General features: G+C 40.9%; 1 long non-coding RNA gene across 7 annotated transcripts in view; it reads left to right on the top strand.

Annotated features, from left to right (window-relative positions):
* The window catches only part of LOC115569660 (uncharacterized), a 281,040-nt gene that overhangs the window by 105,206 nt on the left and 162,017 nt on the right, over window positions 1-13,817 (top strand). For 5 of the 7 annotated variants that reach the window (XR_003981589.1, XR_003981591.1, XR_003981587.1 and 2 more), the window contains one exon: window positions 7,790-7,989. The exons of the other annotated variants lie outside the window; for them this stretch is intronic. This is a non-coding gene — a long non-coding RNA (uncharacterized LOC115569660). The remainder of the gene's footprint in view (window positions 1-7,789; window positions 7,990-13,817) is intronic. 7 annotated transcript variants of the gene reach the window in all.

Below are 13,817 nucleotides of genomic sequence, written 5' to 3' on the forward strand. Positions count from 1 at the left end.
ATAAAAAAAACAGGAAATGCTCCTTTCATAACGACATCAGTAGACAAAGGCGACATAAGTCTCCTATCTGTTCTTTCCCTCTCACAGACACCTACTGTGGGCCTTAGCTCTGCAGTAGGAACAACAGCAAAGGACATGGAAATAGGGATGGTGAGAATGGCCTGAGTACTGAGATGGAGGCAGTATATTTAGGAGAAAATATGATCCGGCACATACTAAGCATATACAGTAGATGGACAGCAGAGGACTAGATTATGCAGCAGGAGTCATTTTTATACTTTTGCCAGCCATGAAAACCTGTCAATCTGTGCTAATCACGGTCACAGCTATAGACATTTCATAATCGCCTATCAGATTTATTTAGATAATATTTGCCCCTGGAATGTTTTTAATGGAGTATCACTTTAAAACCGCCAAATTACAGAATATTCACGTCTTAGCTGTCTCTGTTTTGGACATTAATGGCTCTCAGCAGCCTCTGTATTGCCTTGACATGATCATAGTGCAAAGTGGCAGACCCGCGGTGTTCTCACGTCGCTCTCCTTTAGATCACACCACCTCGTGTCACGCAAACTGGGTTTATTCACTGTATTTGCAGCGTGCATGGTAATCATTTGAAGTGTATTTTACACCTAAGTGTATTTAACCGTGTGCATACAACCAAAAACAAATGCAAGAATCATGTAAGTGCATCAACTCGATCAGTGTGATTGTGCCAACACATGCATGTGGAACACTGTAGTTATTCATTAATTATCGCCAGTTTAGCAAGCATGTTTATTTTGGGTTTTTACAAAGCAGGCAGCCTGTCATTTCTCACCCCAACAGATTACCCGTGTGTATTGCATGTTTTTTTTAATGGCAACTATTAAGTAAATGTGTGGTGACAGAGATAGAGATGCAGGAAACTAGATGCAACACAGATAAGAGGATTACAGGCTATGCTCCTTCTTGCTCCTTATTTGAGATTTCAAAGCTGCTGCAACGCTGCAGGAGCCAGCAGCTGGATCCAGGGTGCTAATCTTGGCCTTTCCAAAGTCAAAGAGATAGCATTCAAAGCCTTGCTAGGTCTCTTTGCCATCATCGTTACTGAAGCTACAGATGGCCCCAGTTTATGCGTGACTATTTGAAGGCAGGGGGTTTCAAGTGAGGCGGCTACTGAAAGGGAATAGACAGTTTTGGTGATAGTTTGATGTGAGGGAAAGACAAAATGTTGGAGAGCTCGTGTATCTACCATCTTGCATCAAGGCCCGATTCTATTCCGTTCTGCATTGGCCATTAATGCAACCCTTTTTCTGTCTCTCCTGTGTTCATACGCTATTTTCCTCGCTTACCACTCCATGACATGTGCAGACACGATCGTGGAATTAGGCCACACAGCGTGGTGAGCGTGCTCTGCAGGTTTTTTACATTTTAAATAGTTGAAAGCGATGTTGGAAGTCCATCAAATCTGAACTGCACCACCTCACCACCAGCATCATGCTCAGCAGGAGCAACAAGGTTACCATGGTGAGAGTGATTGAGAGCCCATTAGTGAACTGTTAGTATTGGTCACACAACAGGTCGCTGTGATCGGTGCGGAAGGACAGATGACATTATTTATTTTATTTTCCTTTCCTTTGGAGGGATCAGCAGAGGGTGAAAAATAACACTCTTGAAAGGCATCTTAATTACAGCTTGATAGAAAACTTAATAGCCTCAGATTCAATAATTTCCTCAAGCCAGTTATCGAGTGTTGGAAAAGCAGCCAGCAGACTTTTGCAAGGGAAGAACAAAGCGTACAGAAAATGGCATCTTTTAGCAATCTTTTTTGTCTCGGCAAAACCTTTGAAAGACGGCTTTTATCTGATCTATAAAGCACCCGAGGCTAAAATGAAAGGTTGAGTGATTTTTAATGTCACCAAGGGGCAATCAGCAGGACTTAAACCCGCTAGTACCACAAAAACTGTCAGAGTTTTTATGTGCTAGGGCTGTCTTCACTACCTGGAGCACTTTAGAGGCGTGTGTATATCTCAGGCCATCTGCAAAAATAGCAAAGAAGGAGCATAATGACTTCTTCATTTTTGTATTACTCTATTTTCTTCTCTGTGCACGTCACCTATAGTGCTTGGTATTGCCACTATTTCCTCAAATCAATTCGAATCCGGTCCTGATTTGGGTCGATTTGCAATTTGGTTTCATACAACATTGATTTGTTTGGAGGTATTTAAGTTGAATACCAATTTTGCTTGGATATTAAAGAGATCCTAAGAAAATTAGTTCTTTATATTGTACAAGAAACCCTCTAACCTGGTGTGTTATTAAACATTATATGGTTTACATTAAGAATTTGATTAAATGTGTTTGGAGATTGGTAATTAAATGCTGCCTTTTTAGAAATGCAAGGGATCTTGCTGTGATTTTGGCGTCTAATTAGTAAAAAAGTATTTTTTGAATGGACAACAAATGAAATGCGGATGAAGGGTTATGTTTTCCAACAAAGAAACATAAGAAAAAGATAGCAAAACTCCTTTTTCGTTAGAGATTTTTGAGTGTACAAGGTTCACCTGATTTGGAAAGACTTGAATTGTGAAAAAAAAGTTGTGTGAAGCCTTTTGTGGATCAAGAGGGAGCTGTTGATTCCCTCCAGTGATACACGATGCTTTGGTCAGAAGGTTTGAGAATAGAATAATTCTGTGGTTTGAAGTTAGAAAGAAGTTGGATCTCTGTAGCCCGATGCTCAGTTCTGCTTGACACTGGCCACTCAAGGCCACATTAGCCGCTACTAGCATCACACACTGTAAATCTCTAGATGAGTGTCTGCAGTTGAGCAGGATTATGGGTAATGAAGGCATACCTTTTAACAAGGAGGTAGAATGTGTGGAATAAATGAGTTGCATCAGTTTTGATCCCTCTGCTTTTAATCTATATGTCCTGAGTTCACTAATATGATAGGAATGCAATGCTAATTCAGTAGATTACTCTTTTAAGGAATAGGGATTTAGTGTTATGTACATACATTGAGTTTAATTCATCATGTGAACAAAACGTTACCGATCTATACTCAATTGTGCATTGTCCCTGAATTTTTTTCCCCCTCAATTGTTAAATTTAAAAGGTAAATTGGATGTTAGCCTCTGGTAATAGTCTTTAATGGTAACCTTATCACAAAGCCTATCGGCTCCTGCAGAACTTTAACAGGTTGGGCCTACTTAATCGTCTTGCCCAGAGCTGAGGAGACAAAAGAAATAGAAACATCTAAAAATAGGGAGCCTCCAGGTTATCAAAAGCAGTTTTCATATCTCAATGGATCCAAGGTCTGTTTCCTTTTTCCTGTTTCAGCCTGGGATGTACAGACCGAGGAGCAAAGGGTCATTTTACTCAAGACACTCGCCCCGCAGGGATCAATGGAGTTAGAGGGATTATTTTTCCTGTGCCTCCGCAATGATTTTCACGGTTCTTCGGGCTGTACAAGGCAGTCATTGCACTCATGTCAGATCATGAAATCATTTGTGATTTTAAACAGTAGTTTAGTCCCTGAATGTATCAGGTCGTCTGTCGAGAATCACTGTCTGTCAATTAAATCTAAAGATGGATGCTTAATTGTGTCAGCTAGGTTTCCTCAAGAGAAGTCTGCCAATTGTCAATCTTAAATTGCGTCTCACCTCGAGACGAAGACATCTTCCCCTGCTTTGTCTGTCTCTCCGCTCTGTTCATTCGTCCCATCCATCCATCATTATATCCACTTATACTTCCAAACCCTTGGTGAGTTGTTACCGCATATTTTTCCAAACTGATTTTTTGCTCCTCACAATCCTCGCTGTTGCTCGGTCAAATCAGCAGGGAATGCTCCTAACATGCTCAATGTACTGTAATATTGCCTCGGTCTCTCAGGATCTTCTCAGCATTACAAATATAATACAAAATTCATATTTGCAAACCTCTGAAGTTATGACTCTCAATCCACTAGACAATGAACTGGCAGAAAAACATTTGCTTTGCATCTACATGGATATATCTTGTGGGAGTGTTTGCATACCAACTATCATTTGCATGTATTTATTTAACAGAGCTTCCGTGATATGATTAGTTACCCAGCCTGATGTTGTGTGGACAATGCCGTGCCAACTTGGTCTGCAGGTGCCTCCAGCGTGTGAGACAACAGCAGTGACAAACCGTTGGTAATTTCTGGCAGTACAACCTTTCAACCGCCCACCTCACACTACAATCCTTTCTCTCCCCGCTCCTTCCCTGTGCCCTTGTGATTAATGTGTCGTGCTCTCCACATGCTGCCCTTAAGACAAGAGCAGCTTACCGCTTCCCTTGCCGTGCCACAGGTCCCCGAAAAGACACAGTCAAATAGGATTAGAGTTCGCATTTGGGGCGGAGGGTGTTTTTTGTGCGTGCGTGTGAGGGCGCAGGAGAAACATCCATGAAGTAGTTTGTTTTTTTTTTCAGCCAATTTATGTCAGAAGAGAAGGAACGGTGCAGCAGCTCGGGTGGGTTGATGCCTTGGCAGCCACGTTGTTGCGAAAAACAAGACTGGAGGGGTTGAGATAGGGATTTGAGGGGGTGATTCATTGCAATCTGCCACAATGGTATATGTGCCCAAAGCTGAAATCTCAGCCTAGGTTCTGCCTTAATAAAGCCTGTTGGCGTTAAGCCTTATTACTCAGCAGTCAAATGCCAGAAGACATCTCGTGTTCTGCGGCGAGACTACGTCGTTCTTTATCTAGTCTTTCATTAAAAAGAAACTGCAGTTTGTGTTTTATCGTGTGAAAATGCTCCGCATGATGTACATTTCTTATGTTTTGTCTTTGATGTTATAATTTCTGGTAGAGCATGTCAAAACAAACGGAGCCTTAAGCATTCATCACAATGTTAATTCACTATAAGTAATTTAAGAACATGTTTACTTACAGGCTTCAAGGAAGAAAGCTCATACTGTACGTTTACGTATGTTGAAATAAGTGAGTTCAAAAAATGTGGTATGTAGAACGTACAATAAGAACATAGTGTTTTTTAGATGTTGCCACAACATACCTATTTTTGATAGAGTCCGGCCGATATATCTGTTGGCCGACATTGATCTATCACAGATAATTCGGTATATGTGTGTTATTTCTTGTGATGTCGGCTGATATTACATTTTTAGTTTTTTCAGAAAATAATGCAGGAAAAGATATTAAATTTCATGTTTAGTCTACTGTATCAGCACAGTGATGCCATTCTATCCCCCAAAATTATATTATCGCAACTGTTTTTGATAACCACATTTGAGGATTACCCCAAAAAATGTGTGTTTATCGGCAAATATATTGAGATCAAAATATTTTTACTCCCTAATATCTGTATTGGCCCCTAAATATCATGTATCAGCCAAAAATCTGAAAAATGTCTGTTTAGGTCAAATATGTAATCAGCATATTACAGCCCATTTTTACGTTTATTGTCAGGTGGTGATCTCTAAGGATGTAGTAATTATTACAGCTCCAAAGGAGGGAAGTGAGGAGTAGTATAAAAACTGAAAAGCCTGTGTTTAGGGGGTGGACTGCTGGGTCACACAAGCACAGGAGTTTAATTTAGGAAACTGTTCGTGTCCAGTGCAAGACCAGAAATCCACTTATGAATGTTATGTCTGTTGTCTAATGTCACACACATAACGTAAGGTAAATGTGTTTGTTACAGAAGTTACAGTTTTCCTAAACCTTACCAAGTAGTTTTCTTGCCTAAACCTGACCAAACTGCCACCATATGATGAAAATACAGTACTGTTGACGCTGGTGCACAGTAATGGTCATGCCTTTTTGGGACTTTCTGGTAATCTCCCTATTCAGTCGTGTCAGTTTGAGGATGTATTGTTGAGTAAACGTCGCAACGTCAATTAATAACATTTTCTATCCTGCAACCCTCATTGCACAAAACGCCTATTCCACACAGATAATTTACATCATCACTTGAACCTGATGCAGCCTTAATGATTGCAACGATCAATGTCCGTGCCACATTTTAATGCTGACTTTGAGAAAGGGGGCCTGTCAGAATGATGAAAATGAACCGGGACCTAAATGTTAAGTGATGTCAACTCACTCAATCCATTGTCACATTTCTGTTGGTTTTATCAGCCCTGCCGTCCGTGACAGCCACTGGCCCTATTTGCAGGGAAGCAACCTTGGAGAAATGGCAGCCCAAAGGGAGAATTGCAGCCTGCGCCTCTCCTCGCCTCATCACCCACTCTATCCCCCAGACAAAAGTAACAACTTTCAGTCAACACAAGGCCAAGAACACAGATGTTAACCAATCTGCGTCTCAATTGAATGTGTCCCTGGTTTCAGCTGCAAATGAAAGGAAATCGTAAAGAATTTGTTTTCGCTGCAAGTAAAATCCTCTGACGTATCAAGGGTGAGTCCTTCTGACCTGTCTGGAACAACAATGAAGGCCCACTAGCTTCCTGTTTAGTCACATGGCGGATGTGGTTTCTGACAGTATTATTCAGTAGATATATATCTTATAAATGCCCATCACCATTTTCCCATTTCTTGTTACGGCAGATAATGGTTTTGTTACTGTATGATGAAAGAAGAAGATTGGAATTGGTGGCAAATGAAAAGACCAGTCCCCTTAGAAATGTCTGACTTCATTGCACTGGATGAGATTGAACCTGTCTTCTTAACCACCTCTCTGTCCACCTGCTACTGAGCGCCAATTGAGTTGATGCAGGTGCACAGTGAAACCCGGCTGTCAGTCAGCAGTCTAAAGGCTAATTCAGGATGACACCCTCTGTCCATCTGTGCAGGCACAGCCTCAGTTTATTTTGGAAAGCACAACTGGGAGATAGCTAGGTTTCTTCTAAACCTACTTATCCTAAAAATGTGTGACACATTTTGTCTATGATTGCACATTTTCTCGGTTCTGCTACGCATCAGTGGCTGAAAGAGAGAGCCGTAAATGGGAGACATTTTCTGCACCTTTCTAATCCTCTTACACTCCATCTTTGACCCCTTATCTTAGTTTTTCTTAAAATTACAGAGCCTAATTACATATCTACCGGCAGACATTCAGATGGATTGAATGCGGCTCTGAGCCATATGTGATGTAACAAAATTTGCTGTGCAGCCTCTGGTGCTGAAGCTAATCCTATCAAATGAGGTGGGTACAACACAGCGCAACCACAAGGGAAGCAGGTACATATCTCCTCATGTCAGCTGAACAGAGCTACCTTGAACCAAAAGCATAAATGTTTCTGCAGCATGGCAGCATAGGACGTACACTTCACATCAATAGCTATTGATATTAATATGCATTAATCATTGGTGCAATGATATAGCTTCAGGGCATATTCCTGAAAATTTAGGATACCTCTATAGTGATTGAAAGAGTAATATGCCCTCATTTTAAGAAAGAACATGTTGTGTGACATTTCACAGAGAAATCGCAACTAAGTGACGAAGCAGGAGTCAAGCCATGATCCAAGAGAATATGACAGCCTGTTGTACCTTTGCAAGACTTTGTTTTTGCACAGAGCTGTCTCGTGTTGGCACAGAGTGACCTTCCTCACTGATATGAATTACGATTACATCTGCCCAGCAGACAGAAGGTTTATAAAATCCGTCGGCCATATCTAAGGCAACAAATACAGTATTACTGTCCAAACACGTCGCAGAGGAAGCCGTATAGCCGTGGCCTTTGTAAAGCTGCCAAGTCAGGCTGCCTTCTCTGTGGGAACGCTATATATTTGCTGTCAGGGAGTCTAGTCATAAACGAGTCTCCGTCCATAACTTTCCCCTTATTGTTTGTCATCCTATTTCAGACCACAGTCACCACGTCTAGACCGCAGGTCATCTCTCATCTAGCATAGATCTGAATTTTGACACCACACCTGGGATGAAAAGGCAGAAGGAGTGCAAAGAAGTGAAAGGGGATGGCATAATTCAGGAATGACAGACAGTTCAGGGGCGCCTGGCAGCAGTTGCACTCACCTGTGGTCTGTGCAGTTGGGTTATGAATCAAGTAAGTCAGCCAAACCATCACAAATAGCAGAGGTCAAACTTTATCCGCACAAGCACAAATTAGATTTACACAGACAATGATCAGGCAGGATTGGCAGCCTTCTCGAGGTCTGTGGACATTAAGGGGTTGTATTCCCGCATCCCTCATACAGTAGATTGATGGCAGACTGTCCAAGCTTTGGAAAACATTGTACCTTCAGTGACAGGATAATACAAAAAGAATAAAAGGGAGGGGAGAAGAAGAACATTTGTGATATTGTAAGTTATGCAAATTTGGTCGAAAATCAATTTAGGACCCTCCAATGTTTATGGGTAACACCATTTGGACTGAGGATCACTACCAGAAATTAATTTACTAGATAACATGCATACACTGAATTTGTTTTAGTGCCTAGGTCATTACAATAAAAGAAAAGCCGAATAATAATAGAATTGTGCATCTCAGAGCAGCAGATATTTATTTTTAATCCACTCTGGGCCAGTAGAACAAGCTCTCACTGACATATTATCACCATATGAAGTTGATATTACAAACATGAGGCAATATTAGTATTCATTTAGATTTTTGTTTCTGGCCACCAGCCTCATTTTAGTCTCAACCAACTCCTTAAAAAACTATCTGGCCCCATGGCAGCCAACCTAGCAATTCAGCTAGTTACTAACACTGTCTGTCTGGTCCTTTGGCTTGTTTCTAGGAGTTCATACAGTGTAGCAGGGTAATAATAGCTCAAAGAATCTTGATATGGGTGATCAACATCTAAAATGGTAAGATCGAGAGGAATGCCGAGTCTTATTGACTGGAAAAAAGCTATTTTCGTAAACAGTATCAGAATCAGCAGAGACACAAGTAACTTATCGACAGTCTTAAATAGGAATCTTGAGTTGTGCTGATTGGAAAGAATACGTTTTGACGAATAGCACGTTGTCACATCTTTTACCGTCCTTTCATAACCACATAGTAGATAGTAGACCTAGGGACACCATATCTTCCATCGCTGTTCTACTTTTTCTGTATTTCTTTCCACAGCTTTGAATACTGTCAGTTAACGAGGACTGTTTCCTAGTCTTTGAGTTAGATCTACTCTTCAAAGGGGCTATGAGATCTGAGGTTGAGGAACAAATTCAAAGAATTAGCCGAATCAATGGTGTAGGATAAATAAGGAAACACATTGCCATGGGAATTAAACAGTGAACAGAATATTGAGGCACCGTGCTCAATTACGATGCAAGTATGCTGAGAGCGGTAAATGACAGCACAAGCAGCCTGTAAGGCCTGTAATAAGAGTTCAAAACAATGAGTTGGTAATCAGAGACTCATCAGCATTAATATTAAATTCACCACAACAACTTGGTTATACTTACAAATAAGACTGGATCCAAATTCAGGGAACTTCATCAAGAGGGAGCTAGCTAGATTAGAAGGGCAATAAATTACCCATCACGTTTACAATGAGGACATCAAAGGAAGAAAAATCATTACAAGCTATTAGGTTACATTTGAAATGCTTCCTATAGACAATAACAACTGCTGGCTCCGATGAAATTTAACAGTCGTAATCTGTAGGGTACCATTCAACAAGCTGTGATCAGCCAGAGGTAACAGCTATTCTAAATCAGTAGCAGAAATGAAATCACTTAAAATAAATGTTTCTTTAGAGAGGGATTGAAAGCAGCAAAAGTTGAGAAACACTTCCCTTAAAATTACAGTATAATACAAGATAATTCAACGGTGGATTACTGTGAAATTGCAGCTTTTCCCTTTAGACATCCTTTGTTACTAAAATTCCAAATTGTCATCGAACAAAAACTGAAAAGGCTACAATTTTGAAGTTGCTTCCTATAAAATAACAGCTTAGGTTTCATCTGACAGACCTATTAGCCTCACACAGTATGCGTAACAGGCAGAACCTCAGCGCAAGTCCGATACACAGAGCCATTAGATGAGACCCGTATGCCTTTAAATGAAATCCATCGCGTCTGAGAAGAGTGGATCTGTTCCAGAAGGTCGTCCACGTATTGAACTCCCAGTGCACAGCGGTGACCCTTCAGCCATGTATGAAGCTTATGAGCATGGCTGAATTTCATCACCAACGCAGGTGAGGGCAGCGGTCCAGATATGATACAGAGCTTGTATGAGTCAAGTGGATTGTCAGTGAGTAAGTCTGATGCCTGAAGGTGTAATGTAATGAAGATAATGTACAAAAAGTACATGAAATGTGAAGAACTGCAAGAGGTGCTCCAGTTCAGACCAGTGGTGTGTGGGGAAGACGTGTCATGTGTTCCGTTTGTGTTCATATTATGACATTATTGTGATGTTGAGGTAGGTTTGGTAGCATGTCTTTGAAAATCAACAAAAAGAACTGGCACGAATGGAGCATAACGCTAGATACAAGCATTCCCTCGGCACTAACTTTGACTTACTCACTGTTGTCAGTCTTAAAACGAATAAGAACAGAGCAGTTTGTTTTGACTTTAGCACCTCTCATCCATTTCACACTTGGCAGAGGGAATTATCTGTCACTTCCAACCTGTTGTTGGATGTCTGAATGTTAGTCTGAATACATAGTAAGTCATCTGAAAGAAAGAGCTGTTTTCCTCTGCGTGCAGAAGTTTGATCAACATTACTGCTCCCTCCAAACTGTAATTACCTTTAATAAGAGTATATTTACTGTATTAGTCAAGCTCATCTGGAAAATCATCTCTCTAATTGCTCTAATAATGGTGGCATCAGCCCCCATGAAAGCCAGTTCTGTCATTATGTGAATTTATCTTCTAAATGAAAGCACTGCACTGCAAGGGAATTTGCTTTTGATTATTTTATTATCTTAAGTTATGCAAATGTATCATTTCTTGTTTAATGATGATTACATGTCAGTGGTGTCTCTCAGTAAATCACGAACATCGCTCTTGGTTTAGGGTTAATGTCATGTGTGGGTTTTCTCCCTCCTCTGCACATTAATAAAGCCGGGTGTGTTGTGGCTTTTATGGACTGAAGTCAAACACCTGCAGTATCTGTACGCTCACACTCGCTGCCGCGGATGGTGAAAGTAAGCCGGAGGACCGGTGATGTTTCGCAATTTCCCTTCGTACAGAGAGATAATTAGGAAACGAATTTCATTCATTAGCCTATGGAAAGAAGCATACCTTCCTTCCCGAGCGGACGGCCCTTCCACTTCAAAGGGGAGCACAGGTTCTTTGATCCGCGACCAGGAGCAGGAGAGTGGTAGAACACCACAGACTACCACTGAGATTATTGCATGCTTCGTGGCTGCGCTTTGCCTTCTGGACACCGGCTCTGTAAGATGGATGGCGATCGTCAGCCGCGTTACAGAGATAATGTGATGTGATTCCAAGAGGATTTGGCCCCTAAACTTGCTTGGCCCCAGCTGTCCAGATTAACTTTGTGTCATGTCCTGTGATGTCCACCTTAGGTTTTTCCACTTCTATCTAGTATCTTTCTTTTTTCTTTATTTTCTCTCATCCCTTTCCCTCATGTGGTCTATTTTACAGCTCACTGACTTCAACACTGATGCAGTCACGCTCAGACTTTAGAGACAAATGTGAGCGCACAGACATGTACTTCTCTTCTTCTCTGTCTTTCTTTGAAGGACAAGGTGATTTTCCAATTCATCTTCTCTCAATGTACCAGTCACCTTCATTACAATTACAACATATATTCTGTGATAGAAGCTGATGCAAAGCTCGCACAAGCTTTTTTTTTTTTTTTTTGCTCTGCTGTATCCTCTCTTCTTTAAAAGCTTTTCTCCAAAACTCTTATACAGATAGATGCACTACTTTGGGGCGGAGAGAATCCCAATTAATCTAGAGGTCGTTTGTTTAGTCCTCTTCATCAGATCAATTTTATGCAGGAGGGAAACAAGGAAAATCGTTACGCAGCTTAAAAGAAACCTAAGTGAATTACAGTAATTATTTAATGCTTGGTCTTGATCAAGCTAAGTGTCTGTACAGGCTTTTATTTATTTCCTTAATAGCCCCTTCATCTCCCAAGGTCCCTCTGTGGACTGTGATAAAAGAAACATTCATGAACAGAGGACAAATCCAGCTGTATAGAACGGAGTTGCGGGTGAAAAAATGTTCTTATTAGCCAATTTGGAAAGACACTGGAATACATTGTAATTTTGTGTCCTCAGATGTCTGCCCATTTTTACGCGTAATCAAAGAGAGTGGGCGATTTTTTGTTTGTGTTAATTTCCGTGCTCACGTTGTTTCATGGTCAGTATTATGTGACAGGTAGTTATTAGAGAGAGCCCACATAAGCTTATGTAAGATCCTATCATAGAAACCTATGATTGTATGTGTGGATGGATGACAGGGACCGATTTGTGGGTTGACTCCTCGTTGGGATTTCTCGCCAACTGGCAACACCTGTAAGGTGGTAACAGCGAGCGCAATTTATTACAATATTTAGGTACGCTCATTTCTTTGTCAGAAATATACAGAAAATCACCCATGTATCTGATTACAATGCAGCCAAACACACTCATTAGGAAAGAAGTCGTTTGATAATAATTGCAGCTATGATTTAATTTCAATCTGCGCACAAGGCACGTTGTTTTCCCCACAACAGCAAAGTACAGCGCAGGCAGTAGGGGTTGGTTACTTTACTGAGAAGTTGGAAATGTGCAGCCTGTAGCCTGCAGCTCTTCAAACAACAGCTTACTTAATTTCAAGGCCATTAAAACCGTACAAAAGACATGGTTTATTTAATGAAAATCTCAAAGATTATGTAAGTCAAACATGCCAATGGTCTCTAACTGTATTATGCCAACTGCAGTCACATCCACGGCTCCACCACCACTTTGTTCATAACGTGACGTTTGATATGATTTTAGCTGCAGCACTTAACCAGATGTAGCTTTGTGAAATTACATCCTGCCAGGTGGAGTCTGACTTGAAGCACAGCGGATTTTTGTGTTGTTTGTGGTGCTCAAGTCAAAATTGGTGCATTTCTCTGTCAACACTTCTCACATACAGTGCACAGAGCTTGACACTCTTCAGAGTGAAGCAAAATGCTCCAGCACAACGAGGCAAAAGGAAGGTCGGTTAATGTTTTTTTTTTGAGCCATAACCTCAGGAAAAACTCTGACTTCTTTAAAAGGGCACTGCCTGGGCAAAAACAACAGTTTTCTATTCTTTCTTTGGAGCATGAGGGAAAACGAGACGAAAGACAAACAGTTCAGTCCAAACAAATGAAGATGAATCTAGCAGTGCATTTGGCAGAGCAATTGGAGCTGAATGAAACCCACCTGCTAATTCATATGGTTGCACAATCTGACATGGCTGCAACTGAGAGAACATTGCCTCCACTGCCTGGTTTGCAAGTTTAATTGCTTCTTGCTGTAAATGTGCATTGGATAGAGGGATTTAATAGTAGAGTAAAAGTGGGGAAACATTGTACAGGGGCAGCAAATATACAAGCTTTTATTTGGACTGTAAACAGCAGCTTCACTAAAGCGGCAACAATTGAGCCAATAGAATGCAGCCGGTAATCATAGATGACATGAAACTCGCTCCATCATTCTGCCATTTAAAGGAGGAAATATGGGTGTGCAGTGTGGCCAATTGGGATAATACTTCTGAATGAAACTTTTTCCCTATAATGTAATTTCAATTTCACTGTGTCCTTTGAGGTCAGTGAATGTCTGACTGTGCCCTGGGAAGGTAAACTTAATTTACTGCTATATCTCTTTCCACTACTAAGGCGCAGCATATCCAATAGTGAACCTCCTAAATATAATCAATTATCTGGGCTCCAATGGCAGAGAATGCAGAATGCTGATAAGACTTTGTAGACTTTTTTTTTTTTTC

Source organism: Sparus aurata, chromosome 19, assembly GCF_900880675.1.
Source record: "Sparus aurata chromosome 19, fSpaAur1.1, whole genome shotgun sequence".
Taxonomy (NCBI): Eukaryota; Metazoa; Chordata; class Actinopteri; order Spariformes; family Sparidae; genus Sparus; species Sparus aurata.